This window comes from Melozone crissalis, unplaced genomic scaffold (genome assembly GCF_028551555.1).
Source record: "Melozone crissalis strain CALT ecotype California unplaced genomic scaffold, PUWL_Pcris_2 ptg000168l_1, whole genome shotgun sequence".
In the NCBI taxonomy this organism is placed as follows: domain Eukaryota; kingdom Metazoa; phylum Chordata; class Aves; order Passeriformes; family Passerellidae; genus Melozone; species Melozone crissalis.
The window spans coordinates 1,169,148-1,181,905 of record NW_026535937.1 but is presented as its reverse complement, the minus strand read 5'-3'; positions in this window follow the sequence as shown (position 1 = coordinate 1,181,905).

The following is a 12,758-nucleotide window of genomic DNA, read 5'->3' as shown; positions in this document are numbered from 1 at the left end:
CGAAAGAGGTCCGAGAGCTGTGCTTAGCTCTGCAGAGCACTCTACCTGCTTCTTTAGCCTCTCTTCTCGTCTACATCTTAGCAAAAAGCTTTTCCACTCTGTCTGGCAAGGAGAAACTGTGCCAGCACAGAAAACATCTCCCATCGTGTTCGAGAGGCTGCACGTAGGTCTGCCGAGTGTTTTGCAAGAAGAGAAAAAAAGTTGTCCAAAAGAGCTTCCAATCGAATGTTCATGTGAATAGAAAAGGCAGGAGAGTGGTCAGGTACTGTTTTCTCTCAGTTGTCATGCTGCGCACACAATCGCAGTGGTGTACAGCTTGTTTCATCACCTTTGCGAATCTGCCGCTCTCTCCGGCTCCCGGAGACGAAGAAGCTGCTTCTTCGCGCAAAGACGATTCTGCCGCTCACTGTGCTCTGCGGTGTGCGCCTTCTGCCGAAAGAGGTCCGGGAGCGGTGCTTAGCTCTGCAGAGCACCGTACCTTCGTCTTTAGCCTCTCTTCTCGTCTACATCTTAGCAAAAAGCTTTTCCACTCTGTCTGGCCAGGAGAAACTTTGCCAGCACATAAAACATCTCCCATCGTGTTCTAGAAGCTGCACGGAGATCTGCCGAGTGTTTTGCAAGAAGAGAAAGAAAGTTGTCCAAAACAGCTTCCAATCGAATGTTCATGTGAATAGAAAAGGCAGGAGAGTGGTCAGGTACTGTTTTCTCTCAGTTGGCAAGCTGCGCACACAATCGCAGTGTTGTACAGCTTGTTTCATCACCTTTGCGAAGTTGCCGCTCTCTCCGGCTCCCGGAGACGAAGAAGCTGCTTCTTCGCGCAAAGACGATTCTGCCGCTCACAGTGCTCTGCGGTGTGCGCCTTCTGCCGAAAGAGGTCCGGGAGCGGTGCTTTGCTCTGCAGAGCACCGTACCTTCGTCTTTAGCCTCTCTTCTCGTCTACATCTTAGCAAAAAGCTTTTCCACTCTGTCTGGCAAGGAGAAACTGTGCCAGCACAGAAAACATCTCCCATCGTGTTCTAGAGGCTGCACGGAGGTCTGCCGAGTGTTTTGCAAGAAGAGAAAGAAAGTTGTCCAAAACAGCTTGCAATCGAATGTTCATGTGATTACAACAGGCAGGAGAGTTGTAAGGTACTGTTTTCTCTCAGTTGGCGAGCTGCGCACACAATCGCAGTGTTGTACAGCTTGTTTCATCACCTTTGCGAAGTTGCCGCTCTCTCCGGCTCCCGGAGACGAAGAAGCTGCTTCTTCGCGCAAAGACGATTCTGCCGCTCACAGTGCTCTGCGGTGTGCGCCTTCTGCCGAAAGAGGCCCGGGAGCGGTGCTTTGCTCTGCAGAGCACCGTACCTTCGTCTTTAGCCTCTCTTCTGGTCTACATCTTAGCAAAAAGCTTTTCCACTCTGTCTGGCAAGGAGAAACTGTGCCAGCACAGAAAACATCTCCCATCGTGTTCTAGAGGCTGCACGGAGGTCTGCCGAGTGTTTTGCAAGAAGAGAAAGAAAGTTGTCCAAAACAGCTTGCAATCGAATGTTCATGTGAATAGAAAAGGCAGGAGAGTGGTCAGGTACTGTTTTCTCTCAGTTGGCAAGCTGCGCACACAATCGCAGTGCTGTACGGCTTGTTTCATCACCTTTGCGAAGTTGCCGCTCTCTCCGGCTCCCGGAGACGAAGAAGCTGCTTCTTCGCGCAAAGACGATTCTGCCGCTCACTGTGCTCTGCAGTGTGTGTCTTCTGCCGAAAGAGGCCCGGGAGCTGTGCTTATCTCTGCCGAGCACCATACCTGCTTCTTTAGCCTCTCTTCTCGTCTACATCTTAGCAAAAACTTTTCCACTCTGTCTGGCAAGGAGAAACTGTGCCAGCACAGAAAACATCTCCCATCGTGTTCTAGAGGCTGCACGGAGGTCTGCCGAGTGTTTTGCAAGAAGAGAAAGAAAGTTGTCCAAAACAGCTTCCAATCGAATGTTCATGTGATTACAAAAGGCAGGAGAGTGGTCAGGTACTGTTTTCTCTCAGTTGGCAAGCTGCGCACACAATCGCAGTGTTGTACAGCTTGTTTCATCACCTTTGCGAAGTTGCCGCTCTCTCCGGCTCCCGGAGACGAAGAAGCTGCTTCTTCGCGCAAAGACGATTCTGCCGCTCACAGTGCTCGGCGGTGTGCGCCTTCTGCCGAAAGAGGTCCGGGAGCGGTGCTTAGCTCTGCAGAGAACCGTACCTTCGTCTTTAGCCTCTCTTCTCGTCTACATCTTAGCAAAAAGCTTTTCCACTCTGTCTGGCAAGGAGAAACTGTGCCAGCACAGAAAACATCTCCCATCGTGTTCTAGAGGCTGCACGCAGGTCTGCCGAGTGTTTTGCAAGAAGAGAAAGAAAGTTGTCCAAAACAGCTTGCAATCGAATGTTCATGTGAATAGAAAAGGCAGGAGAGTGGTCAGGTACTGTTTTCTCTCAGTTGGCAAGCTGCGCACACAATCGCAGTGTTGTACAGCTTGTTTCATCACCTTTGCGAAGTTGCCGCTCTCTCCGGCTCCCGGAGACGAAGAAGCTGCTTCTTCGCGCAAAGACGATTCTGCCGCTCACAGTGCTCTGCGGTGTGCGCCTTCTGCCGAAAGAGGCCCGGGAGCGGTGCTTAGCTCTGCAGAGCACCATACCTGCTTCTTTAGCCTCTCTTCTCGTCTACATCTTAGCAAAAAGCTTTTCCACTCTGTCAGGCAAGGAGAAACTGTGCCAGCACAAAAAACATCTCCCATCGTGTTCTAGAGGCTGCACGGAGGTCTGCCGAGTGTTTTGCAAGAAGAGAAAGAAAGTTGTCCAAAACAGCTTGCAATCGAATGTTCATGTGAATAGAAAAGGCAGGAGAGTGGTCAGGTACTGTTTTCTCTCAGTTGGCAAGCTGCGCACACAATCGCAGTGTCGTACAGCTTGTTTCATCACCTTTGCGAAGCTGCCGCTCTCTCCGGCTCCCGGAGACGAAGAAGCTGCTTCTTCGCGCAAAGACCATTCTGCCGCTCACAGTGCTCTGCGGTGTGCGCCTTCTGCCGAAAGACGCCCGGGAGCGGTGCTTGGCTCTGCAGAGCACCGTACCTTCGTCTTTAGCCTCTCTTCTCGTCTACATCTTAGCAAAAAGCTTTTCCACTCTGTCTGGCAAGGAGAAACTGTGCCAGCACAGAAAACATCTCCCATCGTGTTCTAGAGGCTGCACGCAGGTCTGCCGAGTGTTTTGCAAGAAGAGAAAGAAAGTTGTCCAAAACAGCTTGCAATCGAATGTTCATGTGAATAGAAAAGGCAGGAGAGTGGTCAGGTACTGTTTTCTCTCAGTTGTCATGCTGCGCACACAATCGCAGTGTTGTACAGCTTGTTTCATCACCTTTGCGAAGTTGCCGCTCTCTCCGGCTCCCGGAGACGAAGAAGCTGCTTCTTCGCGCAAAGACGATTCTGCCGCTCACAGTGCTCTGCGGTGTGCGCCTTCTGCCGAAAGAGGACCGGGAGCGGTGCTTAGCTCTGCAGAGCACCGTACCTTCGTCTTTAGCCTCTCTTCTCGTCTACATCTTAGCAAAAAGCTTTTCAACTCTGTCTGGCAAGGAGAAACTGTGCCAGCACAAAAAACATCTCCCATCGTGTTCTAGAGGCTGCACGGAGGTCTGCCGAGTGTTTTGCAAGAAGAGAAAGAAAGTTGTCCAAAACAGCTTGCAATCGAATGTTCATGTGAATAGAAAAGGCAGGAGAGTGGTCAGGTACTGTTTTCTCTCAGTTGGCAAGCTGCGCACACAATCGCAGTGTTGTACAGCTTGTTTCATCACCTTTGCGAAGCTGCCGCTCTCTCCGGCTCCCGGAGACGAAGAAGCTGCTTCTTCGCGCAAAGACGATTCTGCCGCTCACAGTGCTCTGCGGTGTGCGCCTTCTGCCGAAAGAGGTCCGAGAGCTGTGCTTAGCTCTGCAGAGCACTCTACCTGCTTCTTTAGCCTCTCTTCTCGTCTACATCTTAGCAAAAAGCTTTTCCACTCTGTCTGGCAAGGAGAAACTGTGCCAGCACAGAAAACATCTCCCATCGTGTTCGAGAGGCTGCACGTAGGTCTGCCGAGTGTTTTGCAAGAAGAGAAAAAAAGTTGTCCAAAAGAGCTTCCAATCGAATGTTCATGTGAATAGAAAAGGCAGGAGAGTGGTCAGGTACTGTTTTCTCTCAGTTGTCATGCTGCGCACACAATCGCAGTGGTGTACAGCTTGTTTCATCACCTTTGCGAATCTGCCGCTCTCTCCGGCTCCCGGAGACGAAGAAGCTGCTTCTTCGCGCAAAGACGATTCTGCCGCTCACTGTGCTCTGCGGTGTGCGCCTTCTGCCGAAAGAGGTCCGGGAGCGGTGCTTAGCTCTGCAGAGCACCGTACCTTCGTCTTTAGCCTCTCTTCTCGTCTACATCTTAGCAAAAAGCTTTTCCACTCTGTCTGGCCAGGAGAAACTTTGCCAGCACATAAAACATCTCCCATCGTGTTCTAGAAGCTGCACGGAGATCTGCCGAGTGTTTTGCAAGAAGAGAAAGAAAGTTGTCCAAAACAGCTTCCAATCGAATGTTCATGTGAATAGAAAAGGCAGGAGAGTGGTCAGGTACTGTTTTCTCTCAGTTGGCAAGCTGCGCACACAATCGCAGTGTTGTACAGCTTGTTTCATCACCTTTGCGAAGTTGCCGCTCTCTCCGGCTCCCGGAGACGAAGAAGCTGCTTCTTCGCGCAAAGACGATTCTGCCGCTCACAGTGCTCTGCGGTGTGCGCCTTCTGCCGAAAGAGGTCCGGGAGCGGTGCTTTGCTCTGCAGAGCACCGTACCTTCGTCTTTAGCCTCTCTTCTCGTCTACATCTTAGCAAAAAGCTTTTCCACTCTGTCTGGCAAGGAGAAACTGTGCCAGCACAGAAAACATCTCCCATCGTGTTCTAGAGGCTGCACGGAGGTCTGCCGAGTGTTTTGCAAGAAGAGAAAGAAAGTTGTCCAAAACAGCTTGCAATCGAATGTTCATGTGATTACAACAGGCAGGAGAGTTGTAAGGTACTGTTTTCTCTCAGTTGGCGAGCTGCGCACACAATCGCAGTGTTGTACAGCTTGTTTCATCACCTTTGCGAAGTTGCCGCTCTCTCCGGCTCCCGGAGACGAAGAAGCTGCTTCTTCGCGCAAAGACGATTCTGCCGCTCACAGTGCTCTGCGGTGTGCGCCTTCTGCCGAAAGAGGCCCGGGAGCGGTGCTTTGCTCTGCAGAGCACCGTACCTTCGTCTTTAGCCTCTCTTCTGGTCTACATCTTAGCAAAAAGCTTTTCCACTCTGTCTGGCAAGGAGAAACTGTGCCAGCACAGAAAACATCTCCCATCGTGTTCTAGAGGCTGCACGGAGGTCTGCCGAGTGTTTTGCAAGAAGAGAAAGAAAGTTGTCCAAAACAGCTTGCAATCGAATGTTCATGTGAATAGAAAAGGCAGGAGAGTGGTCAGGTACTGTTTTCTCTCAGTTGGCAAGCTGCGCACACAATCGCAGTGCTGTACGGCTTGTTTCATCACCTTTGCGAAGTTGCCGCTCTCTCCGGCTCCCGGAGACGAAGAAGCTGCTTCTTCGCGCAAAGACGATTCTGCCGCTCACTGTGCTCTGCAGTGTGTGTCTTCTGCCGAAAGAGGCCCGGGAGCTGTGCTTATCTCTGCCGAGCACCATACCTGCTTCTTTAGCCTCTCTTCTCGTCTACATCTTAGCAAAAAGCTTTTCCACTCTGTCTGGCAAGGAGAAACTGTGCCAGCACAGAAAACATCTCCCATCGTGTTCTAGAGGCTGCACGGAGGTCTGCCGAGTGTTTTGCAAGAAGAGAAAGAAAGTTGTCCAAAACAGCTTCCAATCGAATGTTCATGTGATTACAAAAGGCAGGAGAGTGGTCAGGTACTGTTTTCTCTCAGTTGGCAAGCTGCGCACACAATCGCAGTGTTGTACAGCTTGTTTCATCACCTTTGCGAAGTTGCCGCTCTCTCCGGCTCCCGGAGACGAAGAAGCTGCTTCTTCGCGCAAAGACGATTCTGCCGCTCACAGTGCTCGGCGGTGTGCGCCTTCTGCCGAAAGAGGTCCGGGAGCGGTGCTTAGCTCTGCAGAGAACCGTACCTTCGTCTTTAGCCTCTCTTCTCGTCTACATCTTAGCAAAAAGCTTTTCCACTCTGTCTGGCAAGGAGAAACTGTGCCAGCACAGAAAACATCTCCCATCGTGTTCTAGAGGCTGCACGCAGGTCTGCCGAGTGTTTTGCAAGAAGAGAAAGAAAGTTGTCCAAAACAGCTTGCAATCGAATGTTCATGTGAATAGAAAAGGCAGGAGAGTGGTCAGGTACTGTTTTCTCTCAGTTGGCAAGCTGCGCACACAATCGCAGTGTTGTACAGCTTGTTTCATCACCTTTGCGAAGTTGCCGCTCTCTCCGGCTCCCGGAGACGAAGAAGCTGCTTCTTCGCGCAAAGACGATTCTGCCGCTCACAGTGCTCTGCGGTGTGCGCCTTCTGCCGAAAGAGGCCCGGGAGCGGTGCTTAGCTCTGCAGAGCACCATACCTGCTTCTTTAGCCTCTCTTCTCGTCTACATCTTAGCAAAAAGCTTTTCCACTCTGTCAGGCAAGGAGAAACTGTGCCAGCACAAAAAACATCTCCCATCGTGTTCTAGAGGCTGCACGGAGGTCTGCCGAGTGTTTTGCAAGAAGAGAAAGAAAGTTGTCCAAAACAGCTTGCAATCGAATGTTCATGTGAATAGAAAAGGCAGGAGAGTGGTCAGGTACTGTTTTCTCTCAGTTGGCAAGCTGCGCACACAATCGCAGTGTCGTACAGCTTGTTTCATCACCTTTGCGAAGCTGCCGCTCTCTCCGGCTCCCGGAGACGAAGAAGCTGCTTCTTCGCGCAAAGACCATTCTGCCGCTCACAGTGCTCTGCGGTGTGCGCCTTCTGCCGAAAGACGCCCGGGAGCGGTGCTTGGCTCTGCAGAGCACCGTACCTTCGTCTTTAGCCTCTCTTCTCGTCTACATCTTAGCAAAAAGCTTTTCCACTCTGTCTGGCAAGGAGAAACTGTGCCAGCACAGAAAACATCTCCCATCGTGTTCTAGAGGCTGCACGCAGGTCTGCCGAGTGTTTTGCAAGAAGAGAAAGAAAGTTGTCCAAAACAGCTTGCAATCGAATGTTCATGTGAATAGAAAAGGCAGGAGAGTGGTCAGGTACTGTTTTCTCTCAGTTGGCAAGCTGCGCACACAATCGCAGTGTTGTACAGCTTGTTTCATCACCTTTGCGAAGTTGCCGCTCTCTCCGTCTCCCGGAGACGAAGAAGCTGCTTCTTCGCGCAAAGACGATTCTGCCGCTCACAGTGCTCTGCGGTGTGCGCCTTCTGCCGAAAGAGGCCCGGGAGCGGTGCTTTGCTCTGCAGAGCACCGTACCTTCGTCTTTAGCCTCTCTTCTGGTCTACATCTTAGCAAAAAGCTTTTCCACTCTGTCTGGCAAGGAGAAACTGTGCCAGCACAGAAAACATCTCCCATCGTGTTCTAGAGGCTGCACGGAGGTCTGCCGAGTGTTTTGCAAGAAGAGAAAGAAAGTTGTCCAAAACAGCTTGCAATCGAATGTTCATGTGAATAGAAAAGGCAGGAGAGTGGTCAGGTACTGTTTTCTCTCAGTTGGCAAGCTGCGCACACAATCGCAGTGCTGTACGGCTTGTTTCATCACCTTTGCGAAGTTGCCGCTCTCTCCGGCTCCCGGAGACGAAGAAGCTGCTTCTTCGCGCAAAGACGATTCTGCCGCTCACTGTGCTCTGCAGTGTGTGTCTTCTGCCGAAAGAGGCCCGGGAGCTGTGCTTATCTCTGCCGAGCACCATACCTGCTTCTTTAGCCTCTCTTCTCGTCTACATCTTAGCAAAAAGCTTTTCCACTCTGTCTGGCAAGGAGAAACTGTGCCAGCACAGAAAACATCTCCCATCGTGTTCTAGAGGCTGCACGGAGGTCTGCCGAGTGTTTTGCAAGAAGAGAAAGAAAGTTGTCCAAAACAGCTTCCAATCGAATGTTCATGTGATTACAAAAGGCAGGAGAGTGGTCAGGTACTGTTTTCTCTCAGTTGGCAAGCTGCGCACACAATCGCAGTGTTGTACAGCTTGTTTCATCACCTTTGCGAAGTTGCCGCTCTCTCCGGCTCCCGGAGACGAAGAAGCTGCTTCTTCGCGCAAAGACGATTCTGCCGCTCACAGTGCTCGGCGGTGTGCGCCTTCTGCCGAAAGAGGTCCGGGAGCGGTGCTTAGCTCTGCAGAGAACCGTACCTTCGTCTTTAGCCTCTCTTCTCGTCTACATCTTAGCAAAAAGCTTTTCCACTCTGTCTGGCAAGGAGAAACTGTGCCAGCACAGAAAACATCTCCCATCGTGTTCTAGAGGCTGCACGCAGGTCTGCCGAGTGTTTTGCAAGAAGAGAAAGAAAGTTGTCCAAAACAGCTTGCAATCGAATGTTCATGTGAATAGAAAAGGCAGGAGAGTGGTCAGGTACTGTTTTCTCTCAGTTGGCAAGCTGCGCACACAATCGCAGTGTTGTACAGCTTGTTTCATCACCTTTGCGAAGTTGCCGCTCTCTCCGGCTCCCGGAGACGAAGAAGCTGCTTCTTCGCGCAAAGACGATTCTGCCGCTCACAGTGCTCTGCGGTGTGCGCCTTCTGCCGAAAGAGGCCCGGGAGCGGTGCTTAGCTCTGCAGAGCACCATACCTGCTTATTTAGCCTCTCTTCTCGTCTACATCTTAGCAAAAAGCTTTTCCACTCTGTCAGGCAAGGAGAAACTGTGCCAGCACAAAAAACATCTCCCATCGTGTTCTAGAGGCTGCACGGAGGTCTGCCGAGTGTTTTGCAAGAAGAGAAAGAAAGTTGTCCAAAACAGCTTGCAATCGAATGTTCATGTGAATAGAAAAGGCAGGAGAGTGGTCAGGTACTGTTTTCTCTCAGTTGGCAAGCTGCGCACACAATCGCAGTGTCGTACAGCTTGTTTCATCACCTTTGCGAAGCTGCCGCTCTCTCCGGCTCCCGGAGACGAAGAAGCTGCTTCTTCGCGCAAAGACCATTCTGCCGCTCACAGTGCTCTGCGGTGTGCGCCTTCTGCCGAAAGACGCCCGGGAGCGGTGCTTGGCTCTGCAGAGCACCGTACCTTCGTCTTTAGCCTCTCTTCTCGTCTACATCTTAGCAAAAAGCTTTTCCACTCTGTCTGGCAAGGAGAAACTGTGCCAGCACAGAAAACATCTCCCATCGTGTTCTAGAGGCTGCACGCAGGTCTGCCGAGTGTTTTGCAAGAAGAGAAAGAAAGTTGTCCAAAACAGCTTGCAATCGAATGTTCATGTGAATAGAAAAGGCAGGAGAGTGGTCAGGTACTGTTTTCTCTCAGTTGGCAAGCTGCGCACACAATCGCAGTGTTGTACAGCTTGTTTCATCACCTTTGCGAAGTTGCCGCTCTCTCCGGCTCCCGGAGACGAAGAAGCTGCTTCTTCGCGCAAAGACGATTCTGCCGCTCACAATGCTCTGCGGTGTGCGCCTTCTGCCGAAAGAGGACCGGGAGCGGTGCTTAGCTCTGCAGAGCACCGTACCTTCGTCTTTAGCCTCTCTTCTCGTCTACATCTTAGCAAAAAGCTTTTCAACTCTGTCTGGCAAGGAGAAACTGTGCCAGCACAAAAAACATCTCCCATCGTGTTCTAGAGGCTGCACGGAGGTCTGCCGAGTGTTTTGCAAGAAGAGAAAGAAAGTTGTCCAAAACAGCTTGCAATCGAATGTTCATGTGAATAGAAAAGGCAGGAGAGTGGTCAGGTACTGTTTTCTCTCAGTTGGCAAGCTGCGCACACAATCGCAGTGTCGTACAGCTTGTTTCATCACCTTTGCGAAGCTGCCGCTCTCTCCGGCTCCCGGAGACGAAGAAGCTGCTTCTTCGCGCAAAGACCATTCTGCCGCTCACAGTGCTCTGCGGTGTGCGCCTTCTGCCGAAAGACGCCCGGGAGCGGTGCTTGGCTCTGCAGAGCACCGTACCTTCGTCTTTAGCCTCTCTTCTCGTCTACATCTTAGCAAAAAGCTTTTCCACTCTGTCTGGCAAGGAGAAACTGTGCCAGCACAGAAAACATCTCCCATCGTGTTCTAGAGGCTGCACGCAGGTCTGCCGAGTGTTTTGCAAGAAGAGAAAGAAAGTTGTCCAAAACAGCTTGCAATCGAATGTTCATGTGAATAGAAAAGGCAGGAGAGTGGTCAGGTACTGTTTTCTCTCAGTTGGCAAGCTGCGCACACAATCGCAGTGTTGTACAGCTTGTTTCATCACCTTTGCGAAGTTGCCGCTCTCTCCGGCTCCCGGAGACGAAGAAGCTGCTTCTTCGCGCAAAGACGATTCTGCCGCTCACAATGCTCTGCGGTGTGCGCCTTCTGCCGAAAGAGGACCGGGAGCGGTGCTTAGCTCTGCAGAGCACCGTACCTTCGTCTTTAGCCTCTCTTCTCGTCTACATCTTAGCAAAAAGCTTTTCAACTCTGTCTGGCAAGGAGAAACTGTGCCAGCACAAAAAACATCTCCCATCGTGTTCTAGAGGCTGCACGGAGGTCTGCCGAGTGTTTTGCAAGAAGAGAAAGAAAGTTGTCCAAAACAGCTTGCAATCGAATGTTCATGTGATTACAACAGGCAGGAGAGTTGTAAGGTACTGTTTTCTCTCAGTTGGCGAGCTGCGCACACAATCGCAGTGTTGTACAGCTTGTTTCATCACCTTTGCGAAGTTGCCGCTCTCTCCGGCTCCCGGAGACGAAGAAGCTGCTTCTTCGCGCAAAGACGATTCTGCCGCTCACAGTGCTCTGCGGTGTGCGCCTTCTGCCGAAAGAGGCCCGGGAGCGGTGCTTTGCTCTGCAGAGCACCGTACCTTCGTCTTTAGCCTCTCTTCTGGTCTACATCTTAGCAAAAAGCTTTTCCACTCTGTCTGGCAAGGAGAAACTGTGCCAGCACAGAAAACATCTCCCATCGTGTTCTAGAGGCTGCACGGAGGTCTGCCGAGTGTTTTGCAAGAAGAGAAAGAAAGTTGTCCAAAACAGCTTGCAATCGAATGTTCATGTGAATAGAAAAGGCAGGAGAGTGGTCAGGTACTGTTTTCTCTCAGTTGGCAAGCTGCGCACACAATCGCAGTGCTGTACGGCTTGTTTCATCACCTTTGCGAAGTTGCCGCTCTCTCCGGCTCCCGGAGACGAAGAAGCTGCTTCTTCGCGCAAAGACGATTCTGCCGCTCACTGTGCTCTGCAGTGTGTGTCTTCTGCCGAAAGAGGCCCGGGAGCTGTGCTTATCTCTGCCGAGCACCATACCTGCTTCTTTAGCCTCTCTTCTCGTCTACATCTTAGCAAAAAGCTTTTCCACTCTGTCTGGCAAGGAGAAACTGTGCCAGCACAGAAAACATCTCCCATCGTGTTCTAGAGGCTGCACGGAGGTCTGCCGAGTGTTTTGCAAGAAGAGAAAGAAAGTTGTCCAAAACAGCTTCCAATCGAATGTTCATGTGATTACAAAAGGCAGGAGAGTGGTCAGGTACTGTTTTCTCTCAGTTGGCAAGCTGCGCACACAATCGCAGTGTTGTACAGCTTGTTTCATCACCTTTGCGAAGTTGCCGCTCTCTCCGGCTCCCGGAGACGAAGAAGCTGCTTCTTCGCGCAAAGACGATTCTGCCGCTCACAGTGCTCGGCGGTGTGCGCCTTCTGCCGAAAGAGGTCCGGGAGCGGTGCTTAGCTCTGCAGAGAACCGTACCTTCGTCTTTAGCCTCTCTTCTCGTCTACATCTTAGCAAAAAGCTTTTCCACTCTGTCTGGCAAGGAGAAACTGTGCCAGCACAGAAAACATCTCCCATCGTGTTCTAGAGGCTGCACGCAGGTCTGCCGAGTGTTTTGCAAGAAGAGAAAGAAAGTTGTCCAAAACAGCTTGCAATCGAATGTTCATGTGAATAGAAAAGGCAGGAGAGTGGTCAGGTACTGTTTTCTCTCAGTTGGCAAGCTGCGCACACAATCGCAGTGTTGTACAGCTTGTTTCATCACCTTTGCGAAGTTGCCGCTCTCTCCGGCTCCCGGAGACGAAGAAGCTGCTTCTTCGCGCAAAGACGATTCTGCCGCTCACAGTGCTCTGCGGTGTGCGCCTTCTGCCGAAAGAGGCCCGGGAGCGGTGCTTAGCTCTGCAGAGCACCATACCTGCTTCTTTAGCCTCTCTTCTCGTCTACATCTTAGCAAAAAGCTTTTCCACTCTGTCAGGCAAGGAGAAACTGTGCCAGCACAAAAAACATCTCCCATCGTGTTCTAGAGGCTGCACGGAGGTCTGCCGAGTGTTTTGCAAGAAGAGAAAGAAAGTTGTCCAAAACAGCTTGCAATCGAATGTTCATGTGAATAGAAAAGGCAGGAGAGTGGTCAGGTACTGTTTTCTCTCAGTTGGCAAGCTGCGCACACAATCGCAGTGTCGTACAGCTTGTTTCATCACCTTTGCGAAGCTGCCGCTCTCTCCGGCTCCCGGAGACGAAGAAGCTGCTTCTTCGCGCAAAGACCATTCTGCCGCTCACAGTGCTCTGCGGTGTGCGCCTTCTGCCGAAAGACGCCCGGGAGCGGTGCTTGGCTCTGCAGAGCACCGTACCTTCGTCTTTAGCCTCTCTTCTCGTCTACATCTTAGCAAAAAGCTTTTCCACTCTGTCTGGCAAGGAGAAACTGTGCCAGCACAGAAAACATCTCCCATCGTGTTCTAGAGGCTGCACGCAGGTCTGCCGAGTGTTTTGCAAGAAGAGAAAGAAAGT